General features: G+C 39.0%; 1 long non-coding RNA gene across 2 annotated transcripts in view; it reads left to right on the top strand.

The window, feature by feature from the left end:
• Positions 1-9,207, top strand: part of LOC147915294 (uncharacterized) — a 50,384-nt gene extending 41,177 nt beyond the window's left edge. For both annotated transcript variants that reach the window (XR_015554315.1, XR_015554313.1), the window contains one exon: positions 8,155-9,207. This is a non-coding gene — a long non-coding RNA (uncharacterized LOC147915294). The remainder of the gene's footprint in view (positions 1-8,154) is intronic.
• Positions 9,208-13,540: the final 4,333 nt, after the last annotated feature.

Genomic DNA, 13,540 nt, shown 5'->3' with positions numbered 1-13,540 from the left:
TGGTTACACTTTCTTTCTATTTTGAAAGTGGAGCCAGTGGGATTTGTTTTGAGATTGGAGGTAAGTTATGAGTTAAATGGAGAAATCAAGCTTCTAGACCTGAGCACATGGGAAAATAGAACTACCATTTACAGAGACGGAGAAGGCACCAGGAGGAGCAGATGTGGAGTAAAATCAAGAGTATTACTTTATACAGGTTAACGTCTAATGCCTATCAGACATCCAACTGGAGATGTTGAGAAGGCAGTTAGTTATAAGATTATGGAGTCTAGTGGAGAGGTCTGGGATGAGAGCCAATGGCATTTAGATAATATTTAAAGCCATAAGCTTGGATGCAATGACTTAGGGCATGTGTGTATATAAAGAAGATAGCTAAAGTGCAAGCCCTAGAACAGCTCAATGTTTAAAGCTTGGTAAAATGAGGAGAAAGTAGAAAAGGAATCTGAGAAGGAACAACCAGTACGCTGGATGAAATAAGAGAACAATGACACAAAGGCCAAAAGAAGGAAAGACTTCAAGGAAGGAGTAATTAGTTGTGTCAAATGTTGCTGCTGGGAGGGGCCAGATGAAAACTCTAAACTTTGATCATTGAATTTAGCAACATAAAGGTCATTGTTGACTTTTACAAGAGTTGTTTCACTGGGTTTACCCAAGGTTTCCAAGGTTGAATTCTTATTTGTAAGGATATAAATGTTACTTTCTTAAACAGATAGGTAAAGAAGAGATCTTATTATGGGTGTTTCATTCTCTGAATTCTACTGACGGATCTTCTGATACCTTGATTCTTTATAAGGCATTTGGTTTTTTGTGTTTAGTAAGACACGTGAACTAATTTACTTGACTGTGGAAAACTTTTTAAATGGACAAGGTCAAATACAACACGTTGAAAAGGTAAGAAGCAGTCAACCTGTTGTTTGGTCTGTGTTACTCCAAATAACCGATTGAACTGCAAGTTTACCCACATTAGGCTTTCACATAGGCATCACCTAGATACAAATTGAAGGCCTGAGAGACAGGGTTTTAAATCTAAAGATTTGAAGTTGCTAAAAATTTTCCTAACACTTAGATGCAGAGGGGAGAACCCATCTGAAAGATCATCATTACAGAACTCTCCATGCATTGTCCCCATGCATGATTAACTCCGGACACTTCGATTATGATAATGGAGAGAGTTGCCAAAGTTAGCCAGACATGACGTATAGGTGAAATTTTGTGTGATGAATAACCAGAACATTCATCAAGAGAAATGCTATAATGGTGGGATGGGGGTTCGTTTTGGTTTGAAGGTAAGTCTGTGTGATTCCATAGTCTATGCTCCTAACCTTATAGCATCTTACCTTTCTGTGTGTGCAGGGGATGATAAATGTCAAATAAGTGGTTTGTCTTAAACCGTCTGAAATAAGCAAGCAGGTCTCTGAATCAAATTTTAATTTGCCTTTGATTTGATTCCTGTTTCCGCTCTATCTTCTCTTCCCACACCTAAAGATGACCCTCCACTTCACCTCTCCATTAAGGCAGCCATTACTGTTCATTTGATGTAAGTTTCTCTTTTTCCAGAATTTTCATATTAGAAGGAGTCATTCAACTTCTCTTGACCTTGGTTTCAGCTTTTGAAAATAGTAGTTCGGGTTAGCTGATCTGTATGGTCCCTTCAGGTGATGAAAAATTATAATTTTATGGGTCTATGTTAATAAACATGAAATCATGCTATTAGATATGAAGAGTGACTTGAAGTGCTTTTTTTCCCATAAGGGCAAGAATAGCTCTATGATGGTGCTCAGTCACACTAGAAAAGGAGGAGAAAAGGTTATAGAGTGTCTCATAATCCTGAGATGTGGTGTGTAATTATCCATTTGCAAAAGGCTTTCTTTATGTTCTGTTTCACTGGGAAAGTTAGAGCAAAGTGAAAATAAAGGTCTGCAATTATGAGATCTGCTCACTTGGCTCTTTCTGCTCTTCAAAGTAAATTCTGTGTTAATAGAGAAAAGTTAGTTAGTGTAACAGACCCCTGATTTGTTATTATTGCAATTATTTTTTTTCAGACCCATTAACATTTGTGAATGAATTTAATGCTCAGTGAAATGACGATCTCAGCCATGGTCTGATCCAGGCATGGCACCAGCCTGCTGGGATAAGAATCTTTTAAATTGCTCCCAGCATACTTAATTTTCACTTAAAGAGTGTCTTCCTTTAAACCTTTGCAGACGTGATTACCAGAGATTAAATGCTCTGGATATACAAAGTAATCATTCATTCATTCAGTATTTATTCCGCATTATGTGCATCTGTTGTTCTAAGCATCAGGGATAAAGCAGCGTACAATTCAGACCTTTTAGTCCTATGAGGAAGATAGACATTTAAAAAAATTACTATGAATTGTGGTGCATATGATAGAGCAAGTAAGATGCTATGGAAACAAGGTCTGTACTTATTCTAGGGTCAGGGAAACTCTGGAGGAAGTGTGATTTAAGCTGAAAACTGAAGATGAATTGGAGCTAACTTTGTGAAGTGTGTGTGTGTCTGTATTGTCTTTGTGTGGGAAGGGTACACTAGGGATTCAAATAAGGAAATATTATGGACAATAGGAATAAAATGTGGCAATACCAAGGAATCCAATGGAAACCAGTATTAATGGAACATTAAGATGGGAGAGTATAAGGGAGAAGAAAATTAGAGAGAAATGAGTTTGGAAAGGTAAGTAGGGGAAAATGGGGAAAAAATTTGTAACATATGAAGCAGTTTTGTATTTAATCCTAAGAGCCATGGTAAGAGGAAAGATACAATTAGATGTGAATTAAAGAATGATCATTCAAGTTCTAATGTATATCTTGGATTGGAAAGGAGAAGTCAGGAAGCAGGAAGACCAGTTAGGATACTTGTGTCACAGTCCAGGAGATAATGACATCTTGGACTAGGACTAGGACTTGGCAGTGAGTCTTGAGAAAAATATACAAGCTTTTAGAGCTATTTAAGAGACTAAACCACCAGGAGTTGATTGGAATTGTAAGGAGAGAAGGAGAGGGAAGACTCAAGGATGACTCCCAAGTTTCTGGCTTGAGTAACTGTATAGATGGTGTGGGGTATGATGCTGCCCCTTACTAAGATGAGCACCTGAGATATGTTGCTGAGATGAGGAACTCAGGAAGAAGATCGAGATGGAAGATGCAGGAAGGGTGGGGGGCAGTAATGAATTCAGTTTTGGACTTTTGAAATTGAGAACATAAGACATCCGGGTGGAGATGCCAATAGCAGCTGGATGTATGAGTCTGGAATGCAGGAGCTAAATCTGGATGAGATTCCACAGTCATTAGTATGTAGATAAGTCTGCCAAGCACTGTGATTCCCCGTCTATCATGGTGCTTACCTTACTTTGAATTATAGATGTCTGTGAGTATTTCTCATTCCCCTACTCTAGAGGATTCCTTGAGGACAGAAACTGCATTGTCATTTTTTGTGCTACCCCCACAGCATCTTGCTCAGTGCCTTACACCGGGATCTTACTTGATGATTGTTTGCTAACGGGAGTTGTTTTCTCTGGTCATCTGACTTCCTTTACCAGCCGAGTTGGCCGTGGCCCACTGAGCCCTGCCTTTTGGTTCTTCCTCCTGCTCTGAAGGAGCTCTCCTCTCTACTTTACAAGTTTAAACCCTGCTTTCTTCTCAGAGTCTAGCTCTTCATAGTCTAAAGAAGACAGCATAATGTACAAAAGAACACTAACCTGGAGGTGAGGAGACATGTGGAACAGTACCAGTTACGTTTCTTCTGAGCTGGGCAATCTTGAGCATATCACATTTCTCTGGGCCTCTGCCCATGTGATACAGAAATGATACCTAAGATCCCTTCCAGGTACAACAATCTTCAAGTTTTCCCTCTTTTCACCTAATTTATCTTTTATTTGTTCTCTTATCTTTTGAACTGTGCACATTGGCACTTATATTCTTAAATGTGTTATTTATGCATGTTATGAATTTTCTCTGCTCAAATACATTCAAAGCTCATATAGAGGTTTTTTTTCTGGTACTCCACACAGCCTTCATCCCAGTGCAATGATAACCACAACAAGATGCTCAATAAATGCTTGTTGAATGCAATTGGGTAGGAACAAAAACATCAGAAGCATGCATATGATCACTCTGTACTTTTGATCATACCTTGCTTCATGCAGCCCCAACTCAACGAGGTGTTAATGGAACAGGAGTTAAATTCTGTTGTTTTTCCAGTACTTGCTCAAGGGAAAATTGGATGATAATCTCTCTGGGATGTTGTATGAGGATTTCTCTAAGTTTTTTTTAAGCAATGGAGAGAACTTTTCTTCAAATAACAATCTCATATCATATAATCTTGCAAAATATTTAAAAATTAAGTGAGTGGATCTGGTTGAAATAGTGATGAAACCTGGATCTTTCTTATAGAATTATCCTTTGTGCACTCCCTTTCTGGACATTTGGACAGATCTCTTAGATTTCTGGAAAGATTAAGTAGTCTTTTACTTTCCTACTATTTGACTCTATAATTCTAACTACCAGTCTATAGTATGGCTCATCTGTTTCTCTAGGCTTATGCTAGATGCTGTGGGGCTTTTAGAGATGAAGAAAATGTGGCCCCTTTCATCATTGAGAGAGAGAATCTGCCTCACATGCATTACCAAGTAACAGATCCCATATAATATCACTGCATGCTTTTCTGTCTACGGAGGAGGTGATGCAAGTGATCTTCATAGTCTCTTCCAGTTTTCGCATTCTATGATTCTAAACATTAATGATGTGGACATGTGCATTAAGTGCTTTGAGCTCAGGAATAATGCACTATATAAATTCAAGGACCATTACGTGCATAATCACAGCTGCTAAGCAGGGACAAATTCCCTATTTGCATGATATCCTCAAGAAATCTCAAGGGAAACATTGTTTGGATCAAAATGCTATTATCTTTTTTTCTTAAGAAGAAGAAAGGAAAGAAATATAAGCCCCTTTGCTCCTCAAACTCTTCCTCACTGTATTGTTGCAAGCAAGTCATTCATTCGTCATTTAGGAAAATATCCCAAATAATATTTTCCCCTGATTCAAATAAAACTTCCAGTGCCAGGCTGTGCTGGTTGCCAGAAGTGTGTCTGGGTTAATTGCACACCTGCATTTTATTTCAAGTAAATTACATGAAGCCCCCCTCTTTGTGCTCCTCACAAAGCAGGAACCCACCTGTCTGGAGGCTCTTTGGGCAATGAAGGGCTGCAGGAAAAAATTAGTCATTCTCTTTTCTTCCCTGTGACTTCTTTGACCTTGAGACTTCTAATGGCATCTCAGACAAAATGAACATAATCTAATGGACAGCGGGGAAGAGGGAACGGCTGGGTACATCTGTCGTATTACTGGGCTGTCTGAACAGTCAATGAAGCAGGGCCAAACCATAAGAGGCCTGTTCAGTTTAGCTCCAGGGTCTGCAGAGAAGGAGCACAATCATTTATCTTTATTTACTGAACTCTGCTTTCTGTTTAAGAAAAAATAATTGACAGGTTGACAAAAACCCGCGTTGGCGCTGCCCGCTGCCCAGAGATAAATGCTATTTGTGCTCTGGAGAGTCAAGGACAGCTCACGATGCCCTTTAGCTGGTTTCAGAGGGTGCCTGTTATATGGAAGCAAAAATGCCAAGGCACCTGAATCTTCTTTCCTCAGCAGCACCTCCATATCTTCCCATAGAAGGATCTGGTCGATGGATCCACAAGAAAGAGGTCTTTCAAAGAATGGGAGACATGATTCCTCAAGAAAACAATCCAAGTTAGGAAAATTGGGGCAAAAGAACCAGGGGACAAAGATGACTGGGAAATGTTGAATATTCCATAGGTTTCTTTATGATGAGATGGTAAGAGAGTTACTCATGGCAGACAAATAATGCATGTTCCAGCTGCAGAGGAAATTTTTACTCTGAGCTCTAGAGCAGGAATTTAGAAATAGGATTTTAAAGTCCTATGTACCTGTGTCTAGTCCTTGCTGGATGATGCTCGTCACATTACTGACTCTTTTAATGTCACATCTACAGCTTACTTTTGTTAGAATGGTCATGACCAAAGTGGAATTTCTCTTCCTCAGGTAGGATACAAGAAAGTCTACTGGAAGTGGGGAAATATGAGAACTTGTTTACCCTTTTCCTTCTTTCTTTCTCTCTCATCTTTTAAAATTTCCATTTGTTGTAGATGTTTTCTAATGTTCGTAATGTATTCATACAATAGTATATACATATGACTTATAAATATAAAAAAAGGAGATATGTGCTTGGAAACTTTTTATAGATGGGAAGCATAATTAAACAAATGTGAAGGCATCTTGGGGCTTTAGAAATGTATTATGCCCATTGAGGCTAATTCTCCAGGCTAATTGCCCAGACTCAAGATGCCTTACTATGTATGGAGATATTTTTTCAGAAATTCTGGAAAACAGTCACCTCTCTATCCCCTCTAGTTCTTGAAATAAATAATGGTGCACATTGCAATTGGTATAACACCACTTGTTTTCTCTCTGCCGTGATAATCCACGTGTATGTTAATATTACAGATAGTCGATCTTTGGGATAGTTTCTATACTTGTCTCATGCCATTTACAGAAGATCCACCAAATCCTTTATGGGACAGGGGTTGGGGTTGGGGACCAAGTGGGGAAAACATAGGAAAGACTTTGAGGCTTTTGAGCATAGAAGAGTGTCTTAGGAGAGCAGCACAGACCCCGTGTGCCACAGTGACTCTGCTTTGGAGCACCAAGGACAGCCCAAGAGTCGACCCATCAGTTCTCATGCTCTTGACTAGCTTCACTGGTCCACATTCTGGGATTTGCTTTAACTTCATCAAAAAGCAAGTATGAGGAGCAGGTGTGTTCCTGTGAAGAGTCATAATGCTAGGGGATGAAATAGAGGTCGGAACAGGGGCAGAGCCAGTGTCCTGGAGCCCCAGCTGGTACTGGACAGCTCACTGCAGGGGGAGCTGCAGTAATGATCGGAGCCAAGGCACATTGTGGGAGGGCTGGGATAAGTGGAAGCAGAGTGAGGGTGGAATCTAGTGTGTGAGAAGCCAAGCAGAGAAGCTTGAAGGGAAGCCAGAAGGGACCGTACTGACAAAAAGCCATGATCTCATTACACAGGTGTTAATGAACTAGACATTGAGATGTGGGTAGAAGGAGAAGAGGGCACTCTGAGGGTTTAAGTGGAAGGAGGTTAAATGATAGTGACCTCGAATGAGTTAGGTTGGGTTTACTACAAGTGATCCTTGAATTCTCAGCGGTGGGACTTTGAGAATGAGGCTGATAGATTCTGCTGAGACAGACTGTCAGCTGTGGAGGCCAGTGGAGTGGGGAAGGCTGTGTCTCTGAAAGTCACTTTAATAGTTTGTGAAGTGTGGTGTCTGCTGGCTTGTAACACGTCACTGTGTCAGATTTTGTCATGTTTAGGGAACTCACCTTGACTGATGCAGTAGGATGAGGCCACTGGAACCCGACACTGCAAACCAGAGTCAAGAAGCAATTTTATGAAGACAGTCTTGAGAGCTGTGGGTGTCACAAACCCCAGTAAGCTTGACTTCCCTGGCTCTGAGCTGTTTGCTAAAATTATTTACTAATATTTTCTACCTCCTTAAGGGAATAAATAACTACCAGGATATTTTTATTGCATTAACTAAGAAAACAATAAATTTGTTATAAACAGTGTAGCTGATATATTTCATCTATTTACATAATGATTTACGTAAAAAAACAATTTGGGGGGACTGTGATGAATATTTTCTGAAACTGTCTCAGCTAGTTATTGTTTTGTATTCACTTTGTTATAATTGAATAATTCAACTCAGGGCTGTTAAGAATAATTATTTTGAGATATTAAACATAATCACCATTTTCTTCCTTGATGATTATTTATGTAGTTATTGTGCACTAGTATCCATGAATGGTTGTATACTTTTTATTCATTAAAATAAGTTCATCATGAGTTTTTGTTTCTGTTTAATTTAATAAGCACTGAACATTTAGCTGTATGCATAGCACTCTGCTATGTGCCAGAATGGAAGATGTAGGCATTGTGGGCTCTCAAACAGGGTGTCCTAGGGCGTGCTTTGGTATCAAAACAAACTCCAGTGTCTCGAGTTTAACACAGTAATAGATTATTTCCCTTTTATTTCAGAGTCCAATGCAGATCCTGACAGTTTTCCTCGGAGATTGTCCTCTGACACTTGCTGGGGTCTGGGATCCTTCCATATCGAGATTCTGACATCTCTACACAAGGCTTCTAAAGTCTCTGCAGAGAGAAAGAGAGCTAGAGGATTACATCGGATGGGTTTTGGCTACAAACTTAGAGGTGGCTTCATTACTTCCACAGACATTCCATTGATAAAAAACTAAATCACCTTTCCAATGCTAACTTTAAGTTTTCCAACCTCTTCCTCTAGGGCAATAAGTTCATTGGACATGTGATCTGCCTCTCAAGTTACATAGCAGGCAACAGTTCTACAAAGAATTTTTCTAACACATAACGTGCACAGCCATCTTTCCACCCTCTTACATCAGTTTTATTGCCTCTCATTGCTGGATTATGTCATTGGCACGCATTTTAGGTGTTTGTTACAGTGGCACCCCACTCCAAGGTACTCATTTCTGTACTATTAAGTATAGCTATGCTACGATTCAGTAATAAATAAACCCTAGCATTAGACAGAGGGGAAGAGTAAGAGTTAAAACTAGAAATGTCTGCAGGATCCAGATCACAGAGAAGTGAGAATGAGATGTGATGTAGGATCTTAATCTGGCAGGGGCATGCAGGCATGAAGCACTGAGAAATAGAGGAAGAGTAACAATTTAGGAGATGATTGCTATAACCTGAGAAAGGATATCAAGGGTCTAAACCAAGGTTGTGTGGAAGAAACAGAAAGAAAGGGAGGCATCTGAGAGATATCCTGAAGGAAGAACATCTGGCTTTGTAGAAAAGTAGTCAATCAAAGTCAAAGAGGGAGGTCCCAGCTCCAATTACTCAATTTACTGGCTGTTTAATTTCCCTTATTCTCTGTTGCCTCACTCTAAGACTGAGATGATCAAATCTGGCCTGTAGATTTCTAAAGTTTATTTTGATAATCAAATGATATTAAATACATGAAAATGTTTTGTAAACTGTAAAATATAATGGAAATGTTAGTTAAGTCATTAAATAAAAAATAACTAAAAATGACTCTAAAGCTTCGTGCCTGGGTAACAGTGAGAATGTTGCATTCCTAACAGAAATGGTAGGAGGAAGCAATAGGTGGGGCATGGTGATGCACTGGCTTTGGCCACAATGGATGAGAGTTTTCATCCAGATCTCCAGGTAGATATATCCAGCAACAGTGTATCTTAGTTGGGTTATCCAGAAGAAGGCCCTAAAATGGTGAATTGCATGCAAGTGATTTGTTAAGAAGAATCTAGTAAGGAAGTGGGGAAGCAATTCAGGAAAAAGGAAGAAGCCGAGCGAGGCTGAGATTTCAGGTGGAAACCTCAGCCTCATACAGGAAATTTCTGGATTGTAAATCATGCCTCAGGGGTCATCTCATCTGAGGTGAGGGAGCAAGGCTTTCATACTCCATAAGTCCTTTGTTGCGATCAGTTGTTGACTAAGGGCTTGGGAACACAAACTTCTAGGCACTTCTTGTGATTTACCTGAGCTGGCAAATGGGCCCTAGGAGCCAAGGGTAGAAATCCAGCTAAAGAAGAGCTGTAGGTATGGGTAGTTAGAACCAAGAAAATGGAAGTTAGAAACAGAAAAAGGGATCCAGTAGGATCTGAGGTAAGCTTCAAAATAGTTTTCAGAGAGAGGGTGAAATGAGAAGTCAGTTTGTTTTGTTAGCATCTGATAAGCAATTGAAGTTAAGGGTTCTACATGTTAATGGGGTTTTTAAGTATCTCTGAGCTTTTAATTATTATCTCTCTTTACAAATTTTTTCATTTTGTAGATCCTAATAGTACTTCCAACCCATGTTTCCTTCTCTTGTCCTTAGGGATCTGCAATGAAGGATTGGGAATTGGGGAGATGTTGGTCAAAGAGTACAAACTTGCAATTAGAAGATGAATAAATTCTGGAGATCTAATGCATAGCATAGTGATTATAGTCAACAGCACGTGTTATATGATTCAAAGTTGCTAAGACCTTAAATGTTCTTACCATAAAAAAGAAATAATTATGTGAAGTGATGGAGGTGTTAGCTAAGGCTATGGTGGTAAGCATGTCACAACATATAAATGTTTATAAATCAACATATTGTACACCTTAAACTCATATATCAATTACATCTCAATAAAAAAAATAATAAAATAAGCAACCAAACAAAAAAAGAATTGCAACTTAGGCAAAGTTATCTTCACTGTTCTACCAGACCTTTGGAAAGACCCTCCACCATCTTCTCAACTATTATAGGATATCACACTAGCTTATGTTTTCTTGAACACTCTAAACACTCTGTCTTCTCTACCAGTTATAGTCTAATCAAATTCATATGAAATTATATGTACCTAGTAGAGATTGAGCACTTTTTATCCTCTCATGCTTTTCCTCCCTTCCCCTAACCCATTGGGGATATTATCACTTAATAATCTCTGATGGTGGAATTTTAGGTAATGCCCAAAGACTATTGAGTAGATTTTTAAAATTCTTATGTTTTTGTTAATTCACAACTTATTACAGAATATCAAGATTGGAATAGATTTAGCTTATCTCATCCTACATCCCATTTGATATTTTTTGATACATTTGATACTTAATGAACAAGTTATTTTTGGGAGCATTTCGTTATCCCCACACACATATCGCATTATCACAGAGCACTAAGTGAAGAGTCCAGTGATTTTTCAGAATAAAGATGAGGATGCTGAGATAGAAGATACAGGGCTTGAGCATGAGGAGGAACTCTTTGCGGGGACCTCTGGTTTCCTCATTGATGCAGAGACTTCTTACATATGTCTTGAAGGTAAATCTTCCACAGGCTGCTATTTGAGTTCTCAAATGAGGTTAAAAACTTTTTTTTCCCCTTCCTGGGAAGTGAGGATTTATATGGCAGAATTTTTACTTAGTAATTAATTTGGACCCCAACAGCGTAGAGACGGTGAGAAAGGGACCCTATTAAGACTTGATATTAAGTTAATAGCAGGTGACAGTGACTTCATCAAAACCCCTGTGCAAAATATCAAGTGGATGGAAATTTCAGTTCTGGTACATTACTCAGCTGAGTATCATCAGACCTGCTTACAAGGGTCATAAACATTATTTGTACATTAAAGAAGGGCTTGTCCATCAAGCTCAGTATGAAAGAGAAGCAGGAAAATTACCATCTCATAAAGTGCAAAAAATATTGGTGCAATTCCACTAATGAAACACTCAATACCTTGGAAAATTCTGTCTATATTTCTTTTGACACACAAATACACACACACACACACACACACACACATTCTTGCCATAGGAATGAGTGAGGGAGAGCAAGAACAGATATCATTATCATTTCCATATCTTACCTATTCACAAAAATCACCACAGGGAGATGGGGGTGGGAGAGGCATCAGGGAATATGGCCATTGTGAGTTTAACAAAACTGGCTTGCTAAATAGATGGCAAGGGTCACCTGAGGAAATGGAAGCTTGGTAAGGCTGGGACAAATATAAAGAAAAATCACAGCCACTTTGGAATATTAACCTCTCTTGTTCATTGTTGTGTAAGGTCATTGCTTATAGATCAAGGATCAAGAAACAAAGCAATAACAGAAAATGTTTGAATACAATTGTCACCAAATGACAACATTTCCCATCCTATAAAGTTAAAGGACAAAACAGTGATTCAATTACGTGTTCAGGATATATAGAAATTTGGGAGGTCATAGGACACCCATTTCATTTTGAATGTTTCAAACAATCATTTAGCGGGGAGGCTGAATTGTCTTTTCTTCCCTAAGGATGGAGCCTTCCATTTAACAACACTTCTTATCTTCTGAATAGGAAGCTCAGAAGTTTGTGCAAGGAGTTTGCAACAGGAATATCTTTGTTTTTTTACCTCTGTCCCTTGGTACCTTCTATAAGCCAAAAGGACATTTCTGATTAATACAGTAATTAGATAGTTATTAAAAACAGTAATCATCTAGAAATTATTTGGTGCCGTAAACATCCCATACAGAGAATATATTCAGACATTTAAAAGTTGAACATTACAATTGGCTTCACATGCAAGAAGCCAAAAGGGACATAAAGAATTTTTAAGTTCCCAAGAAAGCACTCACAGTGTGAACAAGTTGTGTTCTTGATCAGGTTGGAAGTTAGTACCACACATCCAATAGATTCCCCTTGTGGCCAGTAGCAATGAACCAATTTCTATTAATGAAGAGCTCATGTTTATGGCTAATATAGAAGAAAATGTACTGAAGGGGGGAGCTCAGTCATTCATTGGAGATAGCTTAATTCTGGTAATTTCCAATTTCCAAGCTTGTTTTAATTTGTTATCAAAGTAATCACTCATTTCAACTGGAGTCAGAAATAGCTTTTTGTCGTCTGTAGCCTGACAGATTATTCAGATGGAACCCCATTTTTTAAAGCTCACCTGTTTTGCATCTGTGATATGCTGATAAGTTCCAAGATGTAAGATTTTCAGCATCAGAGCCAGACTTAAGAGCTAAGGCTGCTTTACTGCAGTTTTCTGAGCCAGGGAGTATATTTCATGACTCTAAATCCTGGTTGAAACTCACATACAAAGAGCAGAATATGATGGGGAGCAGAGATGGGAGGATGGAATATATACTGGACTTCATCTTCTGTGCCAACCTAATCCTACAAGATTCTTTGTCCACCTTGCCATAGGGACAGTTTCTCTGGATTTTTCTACAAACATGAGACTACTCTCATAGGATTGCCCTTGGCTTTCCTAGTACTGGTGCATATTTCCTTTGATTCACGGTATTCACCCACAATGTCCAGGAGAGTGGTCAGCTAAGTTTGTTTGGCCAGCTGCATAGAAGGTCAGCAAATGAGGCTGTGAAAATACTAAACACTGTTTAGAAATTGAACTTTGAGGTCCATACTGGCTTATGCAATTTACAAAGATGACTCCACCACCAGAAACTTGGAAGTTACTTTGCATTGTTTTATCAGAGATAAAATAATGAAATAAAGGTTCCCACTCGGCGCCCTACTTGCTTCTAAAACTATGGGGGCAGAGAGCACACAGGAAGCATATGGAATTTTATTTCCATCTTCTACAGAGATGCTGTAATGGTCTCAGGGCCACTTCCACAGGAGACAAAACTGCAGCCTTAGTTAACTTAGCCACGTTTACACAGCTTGGTAAGGTCACAGCAAAGATTAGAACCCTCAGTCATAGCCAGGGTTTTCTTTACATCTGAAGAAAAATAACAGTTGAGACAGAGATGGGGGAAAAGAGGAAACAAGGGATAAAGGCTTATCAGGGATGTGGTGGGAATTAAAGGGGAAGAGAGAGCTAAGGGGGAGAACATACTTGACTTTCCTTCTCAGGTTTGTCATCTCTCTTGATCTCGGGAAAGCTCCAG

Source organism: Ceratotherium simum, chromosome 14, assembly GCF_057802395.1.
Source record: "Ceratotherium simum simum isolate JZ-2026a chromosome 14, ASM5780239v1, whole genome shotgun sequence".
Taxonomy (NCBI): Eukaryota; Metazoa; Chordata; class Mammalia; order Perissodactyla; family Rhinocerotidae; genus Ceratotherium; species Ceratotherium simum.
The sequence above is the reverse complement of the archived record's forward strand: the minus strand, read 5'-3'. Positions and strand labels throughout refer to the sequence as shown.